At 43.8% G+C, this 26914-nt stretch overlaps 1 protein-coding gene across 3 annotated transcripts in view; it reads right to left on the reverse strand.

Annotated features, from left to right (window-relative positions):
• Positions 1–26914, reverse strand: part of LINGO1 (leucine rich repeat and Ig domain containing 1) — a 272719-nt gene that overhangs the window by 159922 nt on the left and 85883 nt on the right. For 2 of the 3 annotated variants that reach the window (XM_039337635.1, XM_039337636.1), the window contains one exon: positions 21414–21457. The gene's annotated coding sequence lies outside the window, so the exon portion shown is untranslated. Of the gene's footprint in view, positions 1–19966; positions 20558–21413; positions 21458–26914 lie in introns of those variants that run through there. The other variant, XR_005556070.1, reaches the window with a different exon arrangement.

Genomic DNA, 26914 nt, shown 5'->3' on the forward strand with positions numbered 1-26914 from the left:
CCAGTGTGGGAGCACCCATGACTTCTGGAGGCAAGTCATCCTCCTGATTAATTCTCCTCGCTGTTAGGAAATTTCTCTTTAATTCTAGGTTGAATCTCTCCTTGAGAACTTTCCATCTGTTGCATCTTGTCCTGCTTTATGGAAAGCTTTCAGCTTAACTCTTCCCATCAGGTGTTCAGAAGCACCTGCACCCAGCTTGAAAGACGCAACTCAGAGGGAATGTAAGAGGAATTTATTTAACAAGGATGAACGCAGAACGTGGCCCATGGAGACCTCTGTAGAAATTAATATGATCATCCCTGTTCTCTTATTTTAATTAATGTGCTCCCGAGACTCAACCAAAAGCCTCCTCACAATGCAGGCCCCCCTATCTACATGCTTCTCCTCTTTCTGAGGGCTGTGGGTTTATGTTCTCAGTGCATGAACGAAAAAGGTGTACTTCTACAACAATCACACACTGAACACATGAATGAAATAGGGGGTACAGAATAGCAGTATTCCAGTATTTGAGGGGCTGCCACAAAGACAAGAAGGTCACGTTATTCTGCAAAGCACCAGAGGGCAGGACAAGAAACAATGGTTGGAAACTGACCAAAGAGAGAAGCAACCTGGAATTAAGGAGAAACTTCCTAACAGGGAGGACAATTAATCAGTGGAACAAACTGTCTCCAGAAATCGTGGGCGCTCCATCGCTGGAGGTTTTTAAGAAGAGGCTGGACAAACACTTATCTGAGATGGTATAGGTTGTCCTGCTTGAGCAGGGGGCTGGACTAGAAGACCTCCAAGGTTCCTTCCAGCACTATTGTATTTTAATACACCCCCCCCCTACACACAGAGAGAGACACTTCTTACTTTGCATGCTTAGCGCCAGCTATGCATATAAAGAGGAAGCAGGTCTTCAAAATGTTGGCAATGCCATCATTTATTTTTATTTTATTTTATTTTTAAAATTTATAAACCACCCCACTCCCGCAGGACTCTGGGCAGCTAACAATAAAAACACCATAAAACATGACAAAACAAACAGTACAATAACAGTCATCCATGGGTCAGATTTTATAAACCCCAGGCCTGCCGGAAAAGCCAGGTCTTAAGCAGCTTACGGAAAACCAGCAGAGTGAGAGCGGTCCTAATCTCCGGTGGGAGCTGGTTCCAAGACGTGGGCGCCATCACAGAGAAAGCCCTCCTCTGCGGCCCCGCCAAATGGCACTGCTTGGCCGACGGGACCTGAAGGAGGCCCAGCCTGTGGGATCTAACCAGATGAAGGGAACTATGAGGTAGTATGCGGTCTCGCAAATAGCCTGGCCCTAAGCCATATAGAGCTTTAAAGGTAATAACCAACACCTTGAATTGGACCCGGAGACCAATAGGCAACCAATGCAGCTCATGGAGGATAGGTGTAACGTGGGTGTATCGAGGAGCACCCACTATCACTCGCGCGGCTGCATTCTGGACCAACTGTAGTCTCCGAATACTTTTCAAGGGTAGCCCCATGTAGAGTGCGTTGCAGTAGTCCAGACGTGAGGTGACAAGGGCATGAGTGACTGTAAGGAGAGCCTCCCGGTCCAGGTAGGGTCGCAACTGGTGCAACAGACGAACTTGTGCAAATGTCCTCCCAGCCACAGCCATCAAATGATGTTCCAAATTCAGCTGTGGATCAAGGAGGACACCCAAGTTGCGAACCCGCTCCGAAGGGGGTATATTTTCCCCCGCTAGAGTCAACACTGGACAGTCGACATGATCCTTGGGAGGCAACATCCAAAGCCACTCGGTCTTGTCAGGATTGAGCCTGAGTCTGTTAACCCCCATCCAGACCCTCATGGCTTCAAGGCAACGGCCCATCACATCATGCCTTTTGACCCCACTGCAGGTGTCCCTAGATGGGAGGTTACCATTGATGTATTCCAAACATTGTGGCCATGGTATCCTCCCACCACCTATCAATACCATTTCGTGACTCATGTCATTCACTTTTCAGTCATTTTTCTGACTCTGATGTACTTGCAACCTGGTCTCCTCACCATCTAGGCACCTGCTGGACTTCTGCGGCTGGCCTGGTTGCCATCAAAGGAAGAAAGTTGTGCGTGAAGACTCAAATGCCCATAAAATTGTAGGGACAAACCAGTGGCCTCTAAACCACATCTTTCTGACGTGTCTACTAGCCACAACTGTCACAAAACAGCAGTGTGCCCTCCTGCTATTTTGACCCACAAGCTATGGTGGAGTTCAGCCTTAACAAGGGCTTAATATGAGTTTTGGGAACAAACAAACTCCTCTGTGTGTGTGTGTGTGTGTGTGTGTGTGTGTATGTGTGTGTTTGTGTGCTCGCACTTTTCCTCAGCAATTTGCAGCTACTGTTGACTCCTCGACTTCCCTGTCAAGGCGATTTCTTATCTCCCCAGGTTTTTTTTTTTTTTTGCTTCTTGGAATGATCCCAATCATCAACATAGCATGTATGATATCAACATGATCCTACACAGAGAATCAGAGTTAGCCACACCACTATTCGTGGAAACCCAGAAGCTTGACACTCCAGAATAATTTTAAGGAAAGATTAATCCCTGACAGCTGTAGGACGTGTCCCTTTTGCAAGCCACCACCAGAGAGACCTAAGCCAGTGGTTTCCAGCAAACGTCACATCTGAGAAGAAAATAAAAAAGCAGGACTTTTCATTCATGGGGAAAAAAACTCGTGGCAAGCCATCTCTTGTGCTTGGCAAAGTCCTAATAATCATACATCGTGAAATGTGTGCTAATGACCTTTGGAACAGCAGAAAAGCAGGAGGTCTTGGTGGGAGGAGGACAGCTTCTTCAAGCCATCTTGATGGAGAATCAATAAATAAGCCAAGTCAGGATTTTTTTCGTAACCTTCACAGCAAGGATCGTGCATAAGAGGGAATGCATAATTACCTGTATAAATTGTAACAAGTGGGAGGCTTCTAAGCTGTCAATAAATCTTGATTCTTATGGACCTCGCTCTTGTGCACTCAAGATTGACTGTAGCCAGTCTTAATTGCAAGGAGCAGCTGGGTCACAGGCAAGGCAGGATTTCTGAATGAGGAATAAGGAGGTGGCATTTTAAAGATCTTGACCTCTGATGCTATCCATCAGTGGTTCCTTCCCAAGGATCTTGGGTCACCAAAAAGAGTCAATAGCAGGATGCAACCAACGGTTGGGAGATTGAGCAGCAATTATCTGGCCAAAAGTATTCAGAATCAAGGGTTACGACTCCACTTGAATAGCTGATGGAGGCATGGACCAGCCTAAGAGTGCCTTCATGGTTGATGCTGTCCTTCAGCCAGAAGGTAGCAGCCAGGAAGCCAGAGGACAAAGCAGAAGACAAAGCAAAGAGGAAACACCAAAAAAGTCATGGATCAAAAGATTAGATCCAGGAGTCCCAAGTAACTCAAGTTGTAGAGATGTGTCCCCATTTTTCTTAAGAAAGGGTCACTTGTCCTAGAAAATCCTGCTGTAATCCCACCAAAGTGATCCAGAAAGATCCTGAATCCCCCCGGAAGACAATTCTCTTAACATTACTACCTGTAGTTCACTACATAGAGCCACTCAGAAGCTTGGAGTACCTGTTAAGACCTGCTTATTCATAATGATGGACAAAGCTGTCCTCTGCCCAGAGTTGAAGATCTTCTTCCAGAGATTCCAGGTGGCCTTCCATCCAAACATTCTTAGGTCTAATTTCATTATTAGGATTCCTACATGACAACCAAATGAGTTTCTCATGGGTAAACATTAGTCCAGTCATAGAGACCTGTGGCAGTTCTGAGGCAGACCATAGCTTCTAATCCTGGTTTGGTTGTTATAAAGGAAAGAAATTTGTTCCTCATCTTAGCTGTTGGGAAACTGATCACCAGTCTGGAAGGAAGGATCAAGCAAGGACCTAGCTTGGAGTCCTTGTGAAGCCACACTTGGCAGAAGTTTGATCTCCCCCAAGAACCATAAAACTTACCTAGTCCTTCCCAGAGGAAGGCAAGCAATCTGGGGAGATTCTTGTAACATAGGTGGTAAATAATAAAATTATTGACTTTTGATATTCATGAGTCTGATATTCATCAATCTGATTGTTTGATAATAGCTTAGCCATTGTTTTGAATGTTCTTGTGAGCCCTCTGACATGGTTTTGCAGTGAAAGATGGGGTGCACCTCTGCTGCACCACACAAGCCCAGTTACACTTCATAGATTTTAGATGAGGCCAGACTTTGGGGTTCCCGTCCCCCCAGAGGAGAAGCTTTGGTTTTTCAAAGCTTACATTAAACCTTTCTTAAGGCTGAAACTGTTGTCATAACTTATGTGTCTCCTGTCCCCAAATCACATCACACTCCTGTTGGAAGCACCTGGTTGAAAGGATTAGCCAGTGTTGTCAGGGGACACCCAGTTAGGGAGCACTTCATGTCCCTGGCAGGGGCTGGAGAGAAGGATGGGGGCTCACCCCACCCCACAGCAGCAGTCGGGTCTTGAACGTGGGCTCCAACCCAGCATCCTAATCACGTGAATCACCGTGCCTCATCTGTCCCCAAATAGCAAGAAAACACACAGCTGGTTTGTGACAGTTTTAGCTGGAAGAGACCTGGAAAAGAAGAAGTTTCGAGGTTTCCACAGTTTGCTCCCCACAGTTTTATGAACATTCAAGTCTCCAGGCACAAGTGTCTCATTTTGATGGCTACAAGCCCAGCGGCCACAATCCAGCAGTTACTGCTCTGCCCAGTTTTGCAGCCACTCACGGTGGGGACCGAGAGAGAGAAGAATCTAGGTCCACATTTTTTCCCCATCTGTGACACACAGAGCATGCTCAGAGCTCAAAAGATGGGCACAAGAAAGGGTTAATCGGGGAGCAGCCTGGTCTCCAGACCTGGTGACAAATTAGCCCAGGGATCCAGGCATTTCATGCAGCTGCTTTTCCCTCTGCCAGTATGACAATGTGATTAATTTTCTCTGCCAATTAAGCTCATTTATCATCACCACGTGACTCCTGCTTGTAGCCTGGAGGAAGGGAAGGCAAGGAGACTGGGAGAAAGGGAAAGGAGGGAAGATGGCAGAGAAGGGAACTAAGGTGGGGGTGTTGGTGGGGGTGGTTAGTTGACCAGAAGGGAGCGAAACTCAAGCCAAGCGTATGTGCATTGTTCCCAGCTGCTGATTCTGTTAAGGAGGCGAGAGAGGAGAAACCATCTGTTGAGGAACGTGGAATTTAGATACCTGTTCTGAGCTGAAGGTTGGGGCTCAGCTGCAGCCCCCATTCTGATGTTAGGGGAACCTCCTGGTTGGCTCCAATGAGCTTGGGCTGACCATTTCTCCTGCAGCCTCTTCCCTTTTTAATATTGGTGGTGGTCCGCAACTTACCACTGTTCATTCAGTGACCATTGGAAGTTACAACAGCACTGAAAATAATAGTTATGCTTTGGCAGGGGTCCGTTCTCCATGCTCCTTAGATGTTTCATTACCAAACTAGGTAACACCTTCAGGGGGGTTTGGGATGAAGTGTCTTGTTCGCTTAGATAAGCTTAGAGAAGTCCTGGGTGGTTGATCAGTCTTGGGACTGCTTGACTCACAAGACTGGTGATTCAAGACCAACTGACCACCCATGACCTATATAAACAAAAAAGACACCCCAAAACCCTGAAGATGTTACTTAGTTTGGTAACGAAACATTCGGGAGCTAAACAGCAAGCTCAAAGAACAGGCCCCTGCCCAAACCTACCACCCAAGCTAAGAATATTCTCAATAATAGTTATTAACAGTTTTAATACCCAACCTTAATTATTTGAGGTTATTAAAATAATAGAGGTTGGGTATAAATGAAATAATAACATGTTTTAGGCTAAACAGTTTCCCTTCTTTTTCTACCCCCAGCCACCTTTCATTTCTTTCTCTGTTCTTTCCTTCCATTCCTTCCATTTTTTTCCATTCATTTATCCTGGCTTTCCATTCCATTCTTCCAGTAAGGATTGTTTTCTGCAATGTGTGTGTGTGTGTGTGTGTGTGTGTGTGTGTGAGAGAGAGAGAGAGAGAGAGAGAGAGAGAGAGAGAGAGAGAGAGAGAGAAACTCTTTCTCTCTCTCACTCTCTCTCTCTTTCTCTCTCTCTCTGTGTGTGTGTTCAGAGAGCTCAGGGCTACAAACCCATTCCAGAAAAGCAGACTAATATATTGTATTATCCATGCCTGCAAGCCTCTCTTAAAAGCATTCTAGTACATCCAAGGCTCCGGGCTTCTTTCTATTCATTAATTCAAGAACTTGTTTGCAGCTATCAATTTGTTAAAAGAAAAAGGGTGGGAGGGGGTGGTGGAGGGGTGGATGGAAATGACATAATATGCTGACCGGTGGAAACCAGAAGCCCTGAGGTTTTAGGAATTCATTTATATAATGGACGCCAACTGCATGAAAGATCTCGCGACTGAAGAGGTCACTCTTGAATATACCTCTCAAAGAACTGACAGGAACAATCTCAGCGGCCTTCTTTTGCTCTCTAAAAATTGAAAAGCCGCAATGGAAGAGCAAACCCTTCAGCCCCGAGATGTTTAAGGACCTTAAATTTGAGGTACAGAGATCCTTATGTTGACCTCTTAAAAACATCTGATGCTGACTTGGCCTAACACCGTGCTGGCGAACCTATGGCACGGGTGCCACAGGTGGCACGCAGAGCCCTCTCTGTGACCATGCACGCCATCACCCCAGTCCTAGGCCTTCAGCTGGGTTTTATAAAACCTTTTCACTTTAGGCCTCGGCCGCCATGTGCAAAAAAAAAAAGAGGTTCAATCAATCAATTTCAATTTCTCGCGGGGAAAAAAAAAGATCTTGCAAAGTTGGAATTGATTGAATGAACTTTTTAGTCCCACCCAGTGTGCCATTACTACTGCAGCCACGCCTACCCAATGTGCCACGCCCAGCCAATGGCCACGCCCATCCAGCACCCAACGATACATAAGTGGGTTTTGGGTTGCAGTTTGGGCACTCGGTCTCTAAAAGGCTCGCCATCACTGGCTTAACATCTCACTCTCCTTAAGATGAAGCTTCCCTGCAGGACTTCCCTTACTGCTAATGGAGGAGTGCTTTGGGCTAACCCCTTACCTTATTTTTCAGACCGTTGGAAGCACCATGTTCACTGCCCCGGTATAACTTGGGCACCATTGATTTGTACGGATCGACATCTGAGCCTGACACTCATAAGAACAAGTCATACTGGTGGAAATCCCTGGTTTATGTCAGCTAAGAGATGCACGTGGGATGAGAGCCACAAAGATTATTGGGGTGTAACTTGTAGCCCTTGAATGAAACTCATGGTGGAGGAGGGACTCCATGTGACTTGACTGTCTCAGGAATCTTTTGGAAATATCTTTGAGAAAAATGTTCTTCCAAGTCACAAAATAAGCCAAGTCCACTCATTTTATTTTGGAAAACAGCCTTGAAAAAGGAAATCTTCTGTATGCAAGCTAGGGGTAGGTTTATCTTCTGAGCTGGTCCAACACAGAATGGATGGAAGTCAACCCTCTCTACCTAGACTCCTAGCAAATATTGGAAAAAGATTTTCCAAAAAATTTAGCTTAAAAGCGAAATCGGGCTGAATCATAGACAGCGCATTATTGTTTTATTGCAAGGAAGCGTTTAAAACTGGGAAGAATTCTGAGGAAATAGGAACAGATGGGGTTTATGTATTATGGATGAAAATTGCAGGAACCCTCATGCTTGTCCTATTGTCTTCCAAGATCTTCCAAAGACTGCCAAGCAAGGCAAAAATTATGTTGCCCCTCATGAATTAATTCATGTCCTACTTGATGAAGTAGCAAAATAATTAGTGAGAAAACCAACCTAGCTTTAGCCAACAGGCTTCATTTATTACTGCTACTATTATTTTTTTAATTGTCTTTCTATTTTCCCCTGTTCGTTGCCTGTAATAACTATATTAGCCATTTGGCTGATGTAATGAATAATAGCACCGGGGCCTCTTTCAGGAAATCAATGGTTTCCAATATTCTTACATTTAGGTGAAACCCTCCTCTTCTGTAATCTTGCTAGAAATTGATATGGGGAGGGAGGGAGGAGAGTAAGGGAGGGAGGAGAGTAAGGGAGGGAGGAGAGAAAAGAAAGAAGAAGGAAGGAAGGAAGAGAAGGAGAAAGAGGGGAGGGAGAAGGAAGGGAGGGAAGAGAAAGGGGGAAAGAGAAAGGAAGGAAGGAGAGAAGGGAGGGAGGAAAGAAAGGAAAGAGAAAGGAAGGGAGGAAGGGGAGGGAGGAGAAGAAGGAAGGGAGGGAGGGAGGGAGGAAGGGGGAGGAGAAGGAAGGGAGGGAGAAAGGGGGAGGGAGGAGGAGAAGGAAGGAAGGAAGGGAGAAAGGGGGAGGGAGGGAAGAGGAGGGAGAAGAAGGAAAGAGGAAGGGAGGGAGGGAGGAGAAGAAGGAAGGAGGGAGGGAGGGAGGCCAGATTTAAGTAACTAGCTAAGGCAAGGGGTAGGCAACCTTGGCTCTTTTATGACTCGTGGACTTCAACTCCCAGAATTCCTGAGCCAGCATGTCTCAGCATGGAAACCTCTCCCTTTCCCCTCAGCATGGCTGGCTCAGGAATTCTGGGAATTGAAGTCCACGAGTCATAAAAGAGCCAAGGTTGCCTACCTCTGAACTAGGCTAAAATACAGTTGGTTTCTTGGGGTTCAATATGTGCTGAGAATACTTTGGTACTATTTCCCTGGCTCCCCCCCCCCATGAAGATCTTTGCCATGAGCTAATGGCACAGGATGTTGAAGGGGTAAGATTTCTACACATGTCCCCTCTCCTTTCCAATATATTTTCACTCATTTGCAATACCCTACCCCCAACTCTGTAGCAATAGTGCTGACATACAATGTTCAAAGCATCACATTAAGTTGCTTGAAATGCCAACAGTAGCCACGTGTTGGGGAAGGAGAGAATCAGGAGCAGGGGAGGAGAATTTAACTCTTTGAAGTCCTGATCAAAACAATTACTTCTGCTAAAGTCTCGGGAGGGAGGTTTCCACTGATACCACCAAAAGATTTATTCTGTATTCAGATTGATTCTAGACAGGTAGATCCTTTGCAGAAGGAAAATAGGAAGGAAAGGATCTTTTCTTTCTTTCTTTCTTTCTTTCTTTCTTTCTTTCTTTCTTTCTTTCTTTCTTTCTTTCTTTTCCTTCCTTCCTTCCTTCCTTCCTTCCTTCCTTCCTTCCTTCCTTCCTTCCTTCCTTCCTTCCTTCCCTTCCCTTCCCTTCCCTTCCCTTCCCTTCCCTTCCTCTGGCTGTGTAAACAGTCTGCTTCCCTCCTCGTATTTCGCAGCATGCCATGCCAAGGGGGTGGAGAGATTCTACGGAAACATGGGGGCAGGTGGTGGGCATGGTATTTTCAGTCCTAGCAGCAACCGCAACCTGTTTGCAAAAAAGAAGGGCTGGTGGGTAGGGGGTGGGAGGAGAACTCCCCCCCACCCTTTTCCTGTTTTTCCTCCAAAGGTAATCTGAGCTGTCAAGATTGACAGCACAGCCATCTGTTTGGCGGGAGAAATACTCTTTTCCCAGTGTGAAAATATCTGTAGATTGGGCTTCATCCCACCCAGGCAACATTTTTTTTTTCCGGGATTCATGCCCAAAGAAGATTTCAAACCCACCCTTTTAGATCCCTTTTTTGTTATTATCATTTCAGAGAAATCAAGATACGAATTGAAGCTTCTGTAATCAACGGTTGCATTCACACAAGAGACCAAGCTAGAATATTTTGAAATAGGCTTCTTCGCTGAGTGAGCCCTAAACTCAAGCCTAAGACAAGTTAAGGCCAAGAAACCTCGTGGGAACCCACCAGGAGAGCAGATGGTCATCCCCGTGCTGAGGATGTCTCTGAAGCCCAAAGAGGGGACATGCCATGGTCTGCTCTTTGCTAAGCCACAATGGGAAGTAGAAGTAGAAGTAGAAGTAGAAGTAGAAGAAGAAGAAGAAGAAGAAGAAGAAGAAGAAGAAGAAGAAGAAGAAGAAGAAGAAGAAGAAGAAGAAGAAGAAGAAGAAGAAGAAGAAGAAGAAGAAGAAGAAACAACTAAATTTATTGCCCCCTCCAAATCCACTGGATTCTGGGCAGCGAAATGGTGTGGTGATGCCCACAAAGCTCTTCTTTTATTTTCTGTTTTGCTGCTGCTGTTGATGCTGTTTATCTGCTCTTTTTTCTCTAAATCATCCTACATCTTTTTCTGCCTTCTTCAGTTATCTACTCACACGGCTACCCATTTGATTTCTCTTTCACAGTAATGCTAAAATCTCTCTGTCAAACTCCCTGACTAAATTCTGAAGTGTAATTTTTTAATGAAGCTTTTTGCTAAAAGCTGAGCTCTTTGGGCTGTCATTAGTGAGGACGAGACCCTGGGCTTCATTCGTGGATGATGACTTATTTGCTCTCGGCACGTTCTGTAATTGTATATTTTGCTTCAGAGAGGGTGAACAAGATCAAAATCAATGTCTAGCTTGTCTCAAGCTATTGAATGCCAAGAGCACCACGCAAAGATTTCATAGGCTGTTTTTCAGACGAGACATTCCGAATACCTTCCGGCAATTCCTCTGAATGAATTGGCTTTACCAGGTTAGGAGAGATCCGTCTTTTAAGAGTTATGGAGTGGTAGAGTGGCAGAGTGGTTAATATGCTGAACCAGGAGCAGGAAAACTAGACTTGAACCCCATTTTCAGTCATGGAAAGAAGCTGCTTCCAAACAAGAGCATTCAGAGAGGTCTCGAATATGGCTCGGAGGATCCTCTCTTGTTTGAGTTCATAACACTTCCATAGGTGCCCATCCTCAAATATTCCCTGGGATGAAGCAAATAAATTTTTAAGTGGTGTTTCTAACCTTGGCAATGTTAAGATGGGTGGACTTCAGCTCCCAGAAAGTCCCCGGATGTCTTTGTCACAATCCAACCTACCTCGCTGGCTTTCTCTGATGGGAAAACTGGAAGAAGGGATACTTGGTATGTTCTTGAGCAGAGGTCCTCAATCATTTGGACACCAGGGACCGGTTCCATGGAGAGAGGTTTTTCTGTGGACTGGAGGGTGCGTGGTTTTGTGTGCTGTCTGCATCTCGTGGATGGAGCTTTTCTTGTTTGTGTGGACCAGTTGCTGGCATGTCATGGCCCGGTACCGGTCCATGGACCAGGGGTTGGGGATTCCTGTTCTTGAGCTTCTGAATGGCAAGGCAGAGTATAAGTCTAACAAATACCGTATATGCCGGCGTTTAAGATGACTTCCGCAAGCACTAAACTCGGCGCCAAAGACGGGGGTCGTCTTATACGCCAAGTCGTCTTATACGCCGGAAATACTGGTAGTTTCCGGCGTATAAGATGATGTTCTAGGAATGCGGCTTGGCGACAAAGACGGGGGTCGTCTTATACGCCGGGTCGCCTTGTATGCCAGCATATACGGTATATGAAAACATTTCCTCCATGGTTCATTAATTATCACCATCAATGAGGAGAATCATTTGGGTTTATTTTCTAGCCTGAAAAGTGAATCAGATGGAAGAGTCATCTTCATCTAGCTTGGTTGACCTCCGTAACTATAAGTTCAGTTATTTTGGGGACTTGAATGTAATATTAATTATCTGACCTGGTTTTTGAAAGATAAGAGTTTTATTCCTATATATGGTGAAACTAAAGTTAGCCATTGTGCTGCCGCCTGAGTTTTTCATCCTTCCATATACAAGTAGTGTGCTGAGAATTCACATGGATAATTATATGAGGAATCTTTCTGTATGGTGTAGTGTTTTCTTCACACAAATGAGTGCACCAAAGAGAACCTCAATGGAAACAATTGTCATTGCATCTTAAATTGGAACTCTCTTAATTGTAGCTTGCTTTTGAATGGCCCTTCATCAATGTACAGTCGCTTGTAGACTGGGGGTGGGGGAGGAGAAATACCCCCCCCAAAGCTGCAATCCCAGATCAAAAGAGCTTATGATCCAAGTCAGAAGGAATGTCAACACACTCTTAGTTAAACCCAAATAAATATAACAACAGAAGCACATAGCAAAAACAACAAAGACTCTTGCAGCACCTTGAAGATAGGGGATTGTATTTTGCGGAAGCTTAGCCTATATAAAAATGAGTCTTTTGATACCACAAGGCCCTGCTGTTGACATTGCAGTCTATTAACATGGCTTTGAAAAGCTCTCAAAAAGAATAGGAGGAACAGCAATGGATTTTTAATGGGAAGAAAGCCACTCATCTTGAATTCCAGGAGTCAGAAGGCATTCCAGTTACAAGAAGGCATTGATAAATTGAGCAAATCTGGAGAAGGTGGGCGAAAGGACTAGAAATCAGGTCCTATGTGGTATTGTGAAAAGATCTTGGTAGGTTCAGCATGTAAAAAAGAAACTTGATTCTATGAATGATTCTATGGTTGATTCTATGACTTTATAACTGGTTCTTTGGTTGATTCTATGATTGAGTCTATGATTCTATGGTTGAATCTATGATCCTATGATTGATTCTATGGTTGAGTATGATTCTATGATTGATTCTATGATTCTATGACTGTGTCTATGTTTGAGTCTATGATTCTATGGTTGAGTCTATGATCTTATGATTGATTCTATGCTTCTACAATTCCTTCAATGATTCATTTTATGATTCTATTATTCATTCTACAATCCTACAAGGGAGTTTAAGGAGAGATCTTTCAACCAAGAGAGGCATATTTGTCCCAAGATGTGGCAGCCTTTAACTCCAATGAATGTCCTTCATCTCCTGGAACAGTTCCACCAGAGGTCACATCTGCAGGTGTGCAATGCACTCAGGGTGCTGAGTTCTTTCTGTTAGGTGTCTTAATATTGAACTGAACTTCTGGCTTTCATCACCTACTTACTGAAAATGTAATAGCCACAGAATACTTTTATGCTTCTAGCAACAATGGGGTCAAAGTGATCTGCCCTGCAATCAGAGATGAATTACCAAAAAAAAAAAAAAAAAAGGAAAGAAAGAAGGATTTGTAATGCCTTCTCATTTTCCTGGTTTATTGAAAGAAGATAAACTCGAGCCAAAGAAAACACAATAAGGAACTGTTTCCAAGCTAGAACATAAGAGAATTCTTGAATAGGGTTCCAAGGATTCTATCTGATTAAGGTCTGTAATATTTCCATAGCTGCCCATCCTCAAATATTCTCTGAGATGAGTGAAGAAAATCTTTAAAGCCGTGTCTCTCACTTTAAGATGCATGGACTCCTACTCCCAGAATTCCCCAGCTGGCATGGGCCGCTGGGGATTTCTGGAAGTTGAAGTCCATCCATCTTAAAACTGCCAAGGTTGAGAACCTTTGCTTTAAAGTACGAAATACATCAATTAAGAAAAATAAAGGTAAAGACTTCGCTCTCAGTCATGTCCAACTCTAAGGGGCGTTGCTCATCTCTTGTTTCTTGGCCAAGGGAACCAGCATTCTCCGAAGACAATTTCTGTGTTCGTGTGGCCAGCATGACTCTACCCCAAGGAATCACGGAATGCTCTTACCTCCCCACCAAAGTGGTACCGATCAATCTACTTGCATGTGCATGCTTTCGAACTAGGTGAGCAGGAGCTGAGGCAAGGGATGGGAGCTCATCCCGTCATGCGGCGTCAGGTCTCCAACTTGGGGCTGTGTGAATTCAAAGAGCTACATCAAGGGACCAAAAACAAAGGGCGAATGACCGTAAGAGTTTGGGTAGGAAATGGGTGTTGGTGTGTTTCTCAATGTTCCCATTTGTTCATTGATAAATGTGTCTCCAAATAAATATTTTAGAAAATCTGCAAATTGTTTGTAGGCTTTGTCTTAGAGATCTAGGTGTCCATTTCTTTCTTTGGGATGCATTTAAACCAGACAGTACCAGGTAGGGGAATGAAATTGAAATGTCAACAGGAAGAGAAATTTGGAGAAAGGGAGCAGGTTAATTCCTTTGTCACAAGGTGCTAAACATGTCCTCTTTCCATGAAGCTCCAAAGGGTGGACCAAAATTTCACTAGTAATAGGAGCAAGCAAAAGATGGGTTCTGTTCTTCCATCTTACCACTTCATTCATCTCTCTGGCTCCTCTGGAAATAGCCTTGCACAAACATCCCTTTGAATCTGTCCTCACCCATCCGGTTCCTTTCAAATTATTACCTACGCATAATGCTTCTTCTTCATTTCACCCGCCATGCCTTCTCTTGATTGATTGCTCTTGAGACTTGCTCTGGATTATTGCAAGAACTGAGGAAAGGGTGGAGAGAAACCACTTACAGGAGGGGCTCGTTGCCCTTCCCCTGTCTGTTTCCCCCACCATTAAAGACCTTCCTCCCTTTTTACATCTACAAAGGCAAAATGTGAGGGATGGTCCCATCGCCCTGAGTTTGGCCTCTGGAGGACCATCATCAGGGGAAGGTGGTGCCATCCATAACTATTTAGTCCTGCTGTTTCCAAAGCTCTTCACCCAAGCATTTTCAGATGCTTCCTCTGTCAGGCGTCATTTAGCCTGGGGGGCGGAGGGGGGCTGTGATGCAGCCGAACAGCTGGTCCTGTAATTGGAATTTAGGTGTTTAATCTCACGGTGACAATTCATAATAGAAGCAACTTCCTTAATGCTGAAAGATGGACGGGTGCCTATCTGCAGAGCGGCAGAAAATGGAAAATGAAGAGACAAAGCTCAGATCTATCGCAAAAGTGAGGGGCTCACTCATTTTAGGGGATGAGAAAAAGAAGGGCATCGGAATATTTATTTATTTTTGGGGGGAGGAAATGGTCTTCTACCTGATTTTCTCAGGGCCAGGAGTGCAGTTGTCACTTTCCTAATGTAGCCTTCACTGGGGGACAAGGGTCCTGTAGAGAGATGACCTTGAGAGAAATAGGTAAGAGGGCTGAAATATTACATGTCCTAAGAAAGAAGATGATATTTGGAAGTCATACAGATAGGTTTTTCCTGGGATCTAAGAAGGATTGAGATAGATCGATAGATGATAGTAGATAGATAGATAGATAGACAGACAGACAGACAGATATAGATGTATGTACGTATGTATACAGCATGTGTATATGTGTGTTATGTATGCGTATGGGTAGATATATACTTTCTTTTGAGAGCAGGCAACAGAGTTTCACTTTTAATGTGGGCCAGTGTGCTCACACTAAAAAATGACAATGAAGGTTAACGTATCTTATCTAAATAATTGTGATCTGAGTATTTAGCAACTGGCATGTATTTACAACTGTTGAAGCACCCTAGGATCTCCTGATCAGCATTTACGACTTTCCTAGCAGGCTCTTACAAGGGGAAGCCCGATTCGCTTAATGACCATGATGATTTGCTTAACGATTGTGGCAAAAAAGGTTGTAAACTTGGGTGTGACTCACATAAGGACTGCATTACTTAGTGACATAAATGTTGGTCCCAACTGCAACAGAATCTTATAAGCCTGGCTGGGCTTTATCTCCCTCCCTCTTATATCCCAGTGAATATCCCAGCTCAGATCTTGCTAGAGATCAGCAATTTCTTTGTTTATGGTCAGCACTTCACATTTCTGCTAATTATCCCCAGATATTATTCACTATGTGTGTCTCATAAAAGCCAGCACTCAGCATCTAAATCTCTTAACTTCTCTGCAATCCACCAACTTTGTGTCTCTTCTTCTTTGAACTCTCCAGGGACAACTGTTCGACCCTCCACCCCCCCCCAGCCCCCATCCACCTCACAGCCTCAGAAGCTCCCCTAGATAGTTTAGAGCAGCGGTTCTCAATCTTTTTAATGCCACAACCCCCAACTGGTCATAAGTTGAGGACTACTCAACCGGTCGTAACTCGAGGACTACTCAACTGGTGCAGCACCGTTTGCAGAATGGGACTTTTGGCGGGCTCAGCAGGGCAGAGACAGCCTGGACAATTCCTATTGGCTTTTGAAAGCCAATAGAATTAGACTCTATTCAAGAGAGTCTATTCTATTGGCTTTCAAAAGCCAATAGAATAAAAGGGAGTAGCACAGCTAAGGAAAAGGGGGGGGGGAATGGCGGACTGCGTTGTTTGGCGACCCCCGTGAAATGGTCGTTCGACCCCAAATGGGGTCCCGACCCACAGGTTGAGAACCACTGGTTTAGAGCCAGTCAGTATCACATAGTTGAATAGCACAGGGACATTACTTGGGAACAAGTTGGAGGAGGAGGAGGAGGAGGAGGAGGAGGAGGAGGAGGAGGAGGAGGAGGAGGAGGAGGAGGAGGAGGAGATTGTAGGAGATGACCAGGCTGAGCCTAAGGAAGAGAGGGGTCAAACAGTCATCAGTCTTGAGTCCCTTTGTGCCCACAAGAGATCTAAGTCCAGCCCACCTTGAATTCCTTCTACTCTTTATCTCCCACTAATTTTCCATGGCCATTAGTAGTTCAGATTCTTGTAGAGAGCTTACAATAAGTCTTTATACCCATTTGAATTGCCTGGGTCTCCTGATTTTCCTGGCACTTCACAGAGATGCGTTTCAGACTCCCGAAGGAAAGGTGGACAACAGATCTGATGAATCAGCCAAGCTTGCTGACTAAATGCCATAATAAAATGAGTGGAACTGAATCAATGGAGTAAGAGAAGAGTATTTCCAAGATCATCTCAGAATGAAAGATTTTCTTTACCACCGGTCTCATCAGAACGAGGAGGAGCTCAAGCTTCTTGATGCCCCATGATGCTACAAGTCACTTAGACCTCCATCCCTGCAAGAAAATCCTGTAGCCAAATTCACCAAAGCCAAAAGGGAAGATGGCACCACAAGGAGGCGGTCAACCAGTTCCTTTTCATTTCAGAGCTTGCCATCAGCATGAAAGAAGATGGGGGCACTTAACAAGCAAACCTCTCATCTGCTCCTAACAGGCTTTCAGCATAAGGCCTGCTGACAGCTAAGCTCTGGATCCACTTAAAAGATCAGATGGAGGCGAGGCTGCTGCTGGAGAGAGAGGTGGACATGACTCTCACTATCATTTCCATCTGGGCTTGGTGCCAACAGGCAGCAGCAAAGAAGGACTTTGTTGCCAGCTGTGGCAGCCTTGTTACTCCTCCTCCGCTCTGCTTCCTGAGACTAGGATAGCAAACAACAAGGGTTCCCATCGCGTGTCTATTTGCACGTTATGGGCATTTACGTTTAGGTGGGTGGAGAATTTAGATAGTTTGTTGATCTGCTTTCCAAACAATTTTCAAGCTCCCTACTAGGACTTGAAGAGCATTTGTGGCCTTTCCACCTGATCAGCTCTAGGCTTGACTTCAAGTTTCCTTCCTACTTGATCCACCGCAGAAACTCCCCTCCAAATCCAACCAGGAGAAATTGAGCCTGGTCATCCATCCGATTCCACTCAATTTCCTATGTTGTGTGTGCTCCCATCCATATGCTGGAAAAAAATTGTGGAAGACACAATGGCAAGGCACCAAAAGTAGTTAAAGAAGTAAGAGTCTGTTCTTACTTTAGAGGGAGACGTATGCTAGCATTTCATCAGAGGAAGGTTTAACTAAAAAAAAGGACATTGTATCATGAATCTTCTGTTCCAAAATCACTTAATGATCATCTTGGATGGAACCAACAAATTTAGATTTTTGCAGAGTCCAGATCTTGCAGGTGTTTATTGAGAACTCACCTCCCACCATACAATAGTTGAGAAGAATTACACAACATTCAAGAAGCTCCTACCAGCAATCCTGAATTAATTCTCCTTTGAACTTGATGGGAACTGTTCTGATGTAGTTGTCCACCCCTATCTCCAACACAACCACAGCCAAGAACTGCTCTATCTAACACCATGCAAAAATATCTACCAATAATCCAGCAGAATTTCCTAATTTAACATAGTCACACAACTGGAAATATCTCTCCTATCCATGACCTTTCAGCACTTGAACTGCCCAGTTTGCTTAAAGAGGGGAGGTGGGGATGATCCCATGTTGCCTAGAATAAGCCAACATGCTGAGTTTGATCTGTAATGCTGTGAGTGTGTGTTACATGAAGCTTGCTTGTTTGGCTACTTTATAGTTCAACGTACTGCATTGTGCAAAATGGGTTAAAGGCAGCAATCAGATTCAACATGTTGTCAACATGGAGGCAGTCCTCCCCAGTGGGTTTTGTCATCCAGCTCCCTGTTTTCCCAGTTCCAGGTAACCAATTCATTTCTCACTGAAAGAATAGAGCAGTGGTGCTCAACCTTTTTAATGCCGCGACCCCCAACCGGTCGTAAGTCGAGGACTACTCAACTGGTGCAGCACCGTTTGCAGAATGGGACTTTTGGCGGGCTCAGCAGGGCAGAGACAGCCTGGACAATTCCTATTGGCTTTTGAAAGCCAATAGAATTAGACTCTATTCAAGAGAGTCTATTCTATTGGCTTTCAAAAGCCAATAGAATAAAAGGGAGTAGCACAGCTAAGGAAAAGGGGGGGAAAATGGCAGACTGCATTGTTTGGCGACCCCCGTGAAATGGTTGTTCGACCCCAAATGGGGTCCTGACCCACAGGTTGAGAACCACTGGAATAGAGCATCATCTTGCAATCTGTGATGGGTGGTGATCATGTCAGAAGCTCATTCTTGAATGGTTCAGGTCATCCAAGAAAAGAGAAACTAAAATTAACCAAAGAGTATGAAAATAGGGAAATATGTTCAAAATGAAAATAAATATGGGGGTTTTTTGAGGGCCTTTGTATTGCACATGTCCCCAGGGCAGTGTTTCTTAACCTCAGCAAGTTTAGCTTGCTGGCTGGGGAATTTTGTGAGTTGAAGTCCAGACATCTTAAAAGTTGCTGAAGTTGAGAACCACTGCCCAAGAGCAGTTCTTCTGGTATAAATGCCCAATGAGACACATTCTTCTCGATCTCACCTGTGAAAGCCTTTTCAGCAAAAGCAACCTTGCAATTTGAGAAGGTTTGGAGTTTTGTGGATGTCAACCATGGATGTTGCTTTGCGATAGCAAACTGGGAAAATAATTGCATGAATGTCCAGGAATGAGCAAAAGACCACAGTGAAAATAATCTGCACAAAACTCATGGAGGGATCAATTACAGAAAGAGGGGATGAAACATTAACTCAAGTTCAGGCAAATCACATCAAGAAATAAATAAATAAATAAATAAATAAATAAATAAATAAATAAATAAATAAATAAGGGAGGGAGGGAGGGAGGGAAGAAGGAAGGAAGGAAGGAAGGAAGGAAGGAAGGAAGCCATCTTCCTTCTTTGCTCTTTGACAAAAGCAAATTACTTATGAAGGTAGTAGGAAATACTAAATGCCAACTCCTTGTTCTCCGTCCTACTATTCAACAAATCCCACTTGCAGCAACCTTTGCAATTCTATAGGCTGTTAATCTATTTTTTCCAGGAAAGAAATGAAGGATGAAAAACACCTCCATAAAAACTGGATCTGATGACTGCAGTTGAATGAAGAGATAGTGACTAGGCCGACTTTTTGATAATTCCTCTCCAGACAAGGAGAGATCTTGTGATTGCCCACAAGTGCTCCAGGCGCACTTTGAAGTCAATGGATCTTTTGTCATCATCTTCTCAGCCAGAGAATCAGAGATTTTTCCACTGTTAATTTCAGTAGCTCCTCTCTAATGACAGAACTCTCTGTACTTGAATTTGGAAATGAATTATCGAATACTATTTATCTGTCTAAACTTCTAAACTGACTCTTTGTATTGCTGGAATTGATTAGACTGGTTTACAATTTCATCCCCTTTTTGTTCTTCCTTCTGCTCCCAAACACATACAGATCTCTAAAATCTTAAAACAATTAATTTTGGAAAGCAACTGGACCAACAAGAACACCTCAGTAATATTCTGTGCATATATTATGCATCTTCTCCTACTTCTGAATCAACGTAGTATAGGGTTTCTTGCCTGAGCAGGGGGTTGGACTAGATGACCTCCAAGGTCCCTTCCAACTTTATCATCATCATCATCATTATTATTATTTAGTTATTTATTAAGATTTTTTTTAAAAAAAGAACAAAAGAACAAGACTTTAATTTGTAGGTTATCTGAGCCCTGTGGGCTGGATGAGCTTGTATTCCAGGCCAGGATATTAAAGGTTTGGGCAACCTCTGCTCCACCTCATCACACATCGCTGATTTTTCTATTACACTGTTTTTTAGTGGTTTAGCATTTCTACCTTGCTGGAGGCATTAATTCTGAGAGAAGCAGATCTAATGCAATGGGAGCATACATATGGGAAAGCTCTTTTTGCATCCACAATGTGCTTTGCTGCCAAAAAAAATCATCCTAGCTGACTTTCCTCCTTCTTCTTCTAAAGACTACTGTTCCCTTTTGTTACATGCAAAAACATCTCCTCTGCTTTCCACAATTTATTGTTCTTTTGCTGGAAAAATATACAAGTGCAACACAAACCAGATTGATTCATCACAACCTTAAGGTATGAATAACACCCTTAAAAAAATACAAGGTCAGTCTTCTGGAATGATGGATGGGATGTTGACTTGAAAAGAAGAAAAGGGGAACTTTCTCTTCCTGCCTCCATTTGCAGTGAAGAAGTCAGAGGAGACTGGGACTCCAATATTGCTACGTTCTGCCTTTCTGTATCCATCCTGCATTCCCACCTCAGATACCAATCTTTTTATCTGGAAGAGAATTGTTGTGTTTGAAGGAGCACATTGACATTCCCCACAAATTGCACTGTGGGTGCGTTTATGTCCTTAGTTCAGATGGGAAGTGGAAGCTATCAAACAGAGGAATGCCTTTTGAGTATGGCTAAGATGGGGCTTGGGCAATTGTGCAGCACTTCAGAACCATAGACAGCTCCTACTGCTGGCAATCCTAGCATCCCATCCCATTCCATTCTCTCTTTCATTCCATTCCATTCCATTCCAATTGTAATAATTCTAAATCTAATTCTAAATTCTATTCTAATTTTATTGCAGCAGAAGCCTGAAGCCAAGACAGAATGTAAGTTTGATAGATTTTCCAGTTGATCCTCTTCTACAAAATCAGTGCCTCGTTTTTTTAAATAAGGCTTCCTATGTCTTTTTCAAAGCAATGCAATGCAAACAGATCCAGTACAAAATAGCCAGTGGCTCAGGAATTATTTAGCCAAATTGTTTAATTTTGGCAATGTTGACTACCAACAACCATTACTTTGTGAAATCAGTGTGGGATCCCCATATGCTGTGGTCATTCATAACAAGCCAGATTTGGTCGACTAGTATTGCCTGCATGAGAAAATATCTCCTTGTTTTATTATCATTTAGGTGGTCCTGTTTTAGTTTAGTTCATTGCCTTACTTAGTAACAGGAGATTTCTTAAGGCCCTTGTGGTTCACCATATATACCAGATGAGCCTCAGCTCAAAGCTACCCAACCATGAAAGTTTGTTTTAATCTACCTGCTGTTTTACTAAAATAAGCAATGGATCTCCACAGGAGTGCAACATAAACACAACACTCTATCTTATAAAATGGAGAGACCTCAGAGCACTTACCAGGAATAGCAGTCTGGCTAAGGTCTTCTGTGTTGACAAGATTCCTGTAAAAGAACACAGAGATGCAAAAATAAGTAAATAAGTTTACAGAAAAGCAAAATCACTCAGCTCAGCCCAAACCTTTAGGAAATTTCCATACATCTTAACAATTATACCAAGGCTGTCATAAGAGGCATTGGATTGTAAGCATTTATGGGGAAGGACAGGCCTATCAATGCTTATCTGTCTTAATGGCTGTATGAAAACACCAGTAAAAGGCCAGGGGAGCAGTTTACTTAAGAGGAATCCCCAGGAGCCACAATATGGCAGCCCTGTGACCCCAAACTTCTGCTTGGAGACTTCCTTGTCCAATCACTGCTAGGTTGGTTGGTCCATCGATCCATCCATCCATCTCAAAAGTGCTTTTCCAAAAAGCATCTGGATTTTCATGGCCTTTTCCTTGAAAACATTTCAGTTCTCATCCAAGAAATTTCTAAACTGAAGAATGAAGAGGTTTCTTGAATGAGAAGTGAAACATGTTCAAGGAAAGCCCAGAGAAAGTCCAGATGTCTTTTGGACAACCATGACCTGGGTGATGAACAATCTCCATAGACATCCATCACCCATCCATCCATCCATCTATCCATCATCCATCCATCACCCATCCATCCATCATCCATCATCCATCCATTCATCATCCATCCATCATCCATCCTTCCTTCCTTCCTTCCTTCCTTCCTTCCTTCCTTCCTTCCTTCCTTCCTTCCTTCCTTCCTTCCTGTCTATTTCAACTGGGTTCCACTATCAAATACCAGTTGGATTATTTTGCTTTGAGCCTCCCTGATTCAGATATCATTAGCTGATGTGGTTTACAATGCTTATTTGCACCCAATGACTAAACAAGAGCCACTCTAAGAAAAGGGGAGGATTATATGGTGGACAACCCACTTCTTCCAAATTTTTCCCTCATTTATTCTTTACTTTCCCACTCCATTTCCATTTTCTAATTAAATAACCTGATTCTCATGATCTGTGAGAAGCAATAAGAAAAGCTTATTACTGGACATCACAACCACCACCTCTGGACCACTCCATTGTAATTCTTTCTCCAGGACAGAAAATCGCCAGTTGCTGGAAGCAGAAGTTCATCTTCAATGATGAGGGCTATTGTTCCCTTATCCTTGTTACCCTCAACCAGCCACTGATGGTGATTAGAAAGAGTGAGACGAAAACCTTGATTCCTGCAAATGTCTAGATCACTGGTCTCTTTGCAACTCTCACCAAACCAATCGGTCAGATTCACTTCCAATCATTTTTAACCACAAGTTGTTTCCATAATGGTTCTGAAGATGTTTGTGAAGTTTGCTCATTTTTTTTATTTCTTTAAAAAAAAACAACACACAACTCAGTTCTCACCATCCCTAGAAGAGCTCTCAATCTGCTCTACCAGCAGTTTTTCTATAACTTCTTTTTCCATCTTTGACTCCTCTTATCTCTTCCCGACAGGGAATCCAAGAGAATAACAAGACTGCACCAAGACAGAAGGGCCAAGGGAAGGTGTTGTAATCATCTAAGCACTTGAAAAATCAACTCTTTTCTGTTTTGTTCTCTTTCCCTAACCAAATCACTTGCCCTTTCCCTTTCTTCTAAGACTGGGAGCTATACAATTTGTTAAGATTGATCGCCCACCAAAACAGAAGAAATAAACTCAATATAATTAACTCAGCCTTTCCTTCTGCTGGAAGGGATTTTTTTTTTAAAAAAAAATAAGGAATGCAAAAGAGAGAAAATAAAGCTATTCTGAGCCTTAGACCACGTTTCCATTTTCTGCGGAATAAGTACCCTTTTTGCACCACCATGTGGAGAGAGAGACCATGTGGGTTTCTCTCCCCCCCCCAGCTGCTTTGATTTCAGATACAGTGGACAACATTCAGAAGGAAAACATGGACCGGTACAACCTGTGTTTCCCAAATTTGCACAGCTGGAGAGCACCAGAGGTTAGAAAAGGGGGACCTTCACCTGGCTCAGCTGTAAGAAGGGCTGCCCATTGGGACCTCACCTGCATCAAAGGTGTGGCTCTTTCTCATGGCTGAGAACCTGAGAAACTGTGTCTGCTACAGGGGTTGGGGCTTCCTAAATCAAGAGATGCCCGGTAGTGACCCTCAAGGTTTGGAGCATCTTATTATGAGAAGCGCCAAAAATTCAACACATAGATTGCAATACAGAGGGCAAAAAAAGCCCTGCTGGGCACAGTGATTAAAGTACAGCATTGAAGGCAAACTCTGCCCACAGCCTGGAAGTTCGATCCTTACTGGCTCAAGGTTGACTCAACCTTCCATCCCTTTGAGAGCCCAGATGGTTGGAGGCAATGTGCAAATAATGCTGACATTGTAAACCATCCAGAGGATGCTGCAAAGCATTATGGGGTGGTATATAAGTCTAATTGTTATTGCTACTGCTTTGTGACTCCAGAACTTCCCCTAATGTTTTCGGTAGAGAGTTGACCCTTTTCTCTTAGAGCAGTGGTTCTCAACCTGTGGGTCGGGACCCCATTTGGGGTCGAACGACCATTTCACGGGGGTCGCCAAACAAGGCTGTCCGCCATTTTTTCCCCCTTTTCTTTGGCCATGCCCCTGGCACCCGGTGATGTATAAGTGGTTGGGGGTCACCACAACATGGGGAACTATATTATGGGGTCGCGGCATTACAAAGGTTGAGAACCACTGTCTTAGAGGGAAAAATGCTTGCAGAATCTCAGGAAATCTGTATCATCTTTTACTTCTGGAACCGAGGCCTTAGCATTACACAGCCTATTGTGGCCTTGAACTGATGGAGAGATTGTGGATCCCATTGATGCCACTGGTAGATGCACTCTGGAACACCATGTTCCACTGACATAAAGCATGCTCAGCAAACAACTTTTTTTAAAAAAAAATAACAATGACTATATTAGAAGGCAAAAGAACACACCATTCTCACCTTGTTCTCCTCCCAAGGTGCCAACTTACATAACTCTATATGCTAATCTATGCAAAGGAACGACACAGCATCTGGAGAATTATAAATATCAGTAAAGCCTCTTCCTCCTCCGCTGTGTATGTAACACCAAGTGAAATTTATAGAACTTCTGTGGAGGCTCTTGTAGGTGTCTCCTGTGAAGCTATGATGCTCATTTGTGTCAGAATATAAGCCAATGATGGACCACTGCCACAGTGGCACTCAACATATCCATACACCCAAAGACAGCCATCAGCAAGATGCATTCAGACAATAAGTTGTCCAATCAATTCAAAATATTTTTTGCACTTCTTGGTGGTTTTAGCAGCAACGAGCTTGGTCAGTTGGGTGTGGATTGTTAAAGAGGTTTTTTTTTTGTTGTTGTTAAAAAAAAAATACTCATCTGATCTGGGGAAATCCATGGAATTATTTTGGATCCCCAGAAGATTAGGTGATTTCTGAATCACCATTATGTTTAAACACAGTTTTCGCCTACTGAGAATCTTGCTCTGTGTTCTCTTGACCAGGGCTTTTCAACCAGTGGTACGGGTACCATCTGTGGTACATTGGCAGCTGGCAGGTGGTATGCGACCATCCTAGAAAAGTGGTAGTGGGGGAGGGGAATGAGCTGAACCAGTGGCAGCACTGCACAAGCCTGAGTGAGAGACGGCTGGAGCTGCAGGGCTGTCAGAGCTCAGCGGAAGCGCCAGGATCAGCGCTTCTTTGGGACGGTCAGGGCTCAGTGGAAGCGCCAGGATCAGTGCCAAGCTCCAGCTGCAGCTCAGCGCTGATCCTGGTGCTTCTGCTGAGCCCTGAAGAAGCGCCGATCAGCTGGAATGTTGTAGCATCTCCAGGGTCTTTTGATTTACATTCAGATGTTTGGCAACTGATTCATATTTATGACGGTCACCGTGTCCCAGGGTCATGCGAAGTGACCAAAACCTGCTGCAACCACCCAGCAGACGGGGGAAATAAAAAACAAACACCCTCCCACCCCACCCCCGCTGCCAATCCTCAACAGAAATGCTCACAGCAATGAAAACCTCGGACAGGAGGAAGAGTGCTGTTGGGCAGGCAGGCAAGTGTTTTCCTCAGCTGTGGCTTGGGGGGCAGTTTTTTCAGTGTCGTAAGTCAAGTACTACCTGTACTTTATCACTTTTTTCCTTTTTAGGGGGGGGGTAATCAGGTTTTTGACACCTTGCTAGGTGACTGGTGGTACTCGGATGTTGCCATATCCTAAAAGTGGTACAATGGGTGAAAAGGCTGAAAAGCCCTGCTCTTGACATCTGAAGCAGAGCTGTCCAAGGATCTAAGATTAACGTCTAGTTGTCCGTCATGAGATGTCTGGTTAGTGGCACTTAGGCAGCTACAAAACTGCTGTTTACATTTTTGGTACCAATGTCTTCAAGAGGAGACTAGAATTGGCAAGAGTTTGTCTCATCTTGTTTTCAGAAGCTGCCTTTACTTCTGCTAGTTGCCTCTAAGGACTGAGGGAATGTGAATTGTGAGACACTTTTAAAATAAAGAAACTGATATCTGGAAAGCCATTAAAAAAAAATTAAGCATGTCCTTCTGGGCTGGTAATGTTCTTCGTCATGGAGATGGAACAAAACTGGCAAACCCCAATTTTGTCCTGCTCTTTTGCTTTACCTGGCAACCGTACAATAAGTGGCCTATTTAACACGCTAAAGGTCAAACTAATAGAGACAAAATGAGCATTATTTTTTTCAAGTCAACCTATCGCAATCTTCCCCAAACAGATGTCCTTCCCATCTGTTGCATTTCAATTTCTCACAATTCCCAACCCTCCACTTTCCCCGACTTGGCATTCTGTGGGTGTATTAAAACTATAGCTCCCATAATCCCCAGCCATGCTGACTGGGGATTATGGCGGGTGAAGGTCAACACATAAGAAGATGGCTGAATTTGGATAAGCTGCAAATAGGTTATGCTTTAGTAGTTTAATGTCACAACTGATGCCCATGTTCACTAATACCTGAAACAAAAGAACAGGTGGTGAGCCGAAAGACCAGAAGTAAACAGAAACCAGAAAACTGAGAAACAGAAGAACAAGATATGCATCCTAGAAAATGTTCTCCCAGGGCTGAAGGACATAAAGCCATTTGAAAGGGGCAGGGAGAGAGAAAATTCCCAACATTTTTGCTAAAATCTTAGAATAAAGGGAGAAAAGTTCATATCACCATCTTGAGAGGGGAGATGTGGTGGACACAATAGAACATCTTCCACAATCATCCACTTTTGAGGTTCTCATCTGCTGAAGATACCTTGAAAACCCTCTCCCCAAATCTTTGCCTTACAAATGTTGACGGGAGTCCTCAGAAGGTCCTATGGATGGTAGCTCCCATAATGCATGGTAGCTTCTGACAGCTGGATGGCAGGAACACTCAGCATGTAACATCATTCAGTGTTGAACTCAACAGCTGGCAACTAGCAAACAACAAGCAATATTGGGCGGTATTTGAAAGCAAATGTTTATAGGCACATGAGATGCTTTCTAGGCAACT

This window comes from Crotalus tigris, unplaced genomic scaffold (assembly GCF_016545835.1).
Source record: "Crotalus tigris isolate CLP2741 ecotype Arizona unplaced genomic scaffold, ASM1654583v1 scf7180000017683.1919423, whole genome shotgun sequence".
Lineage (NCBI taxonomy): Eukaryota > Metazoa > Chordata > Lepidosauria > Squamata > Viperidae > Crotalus > Crotalus tigris.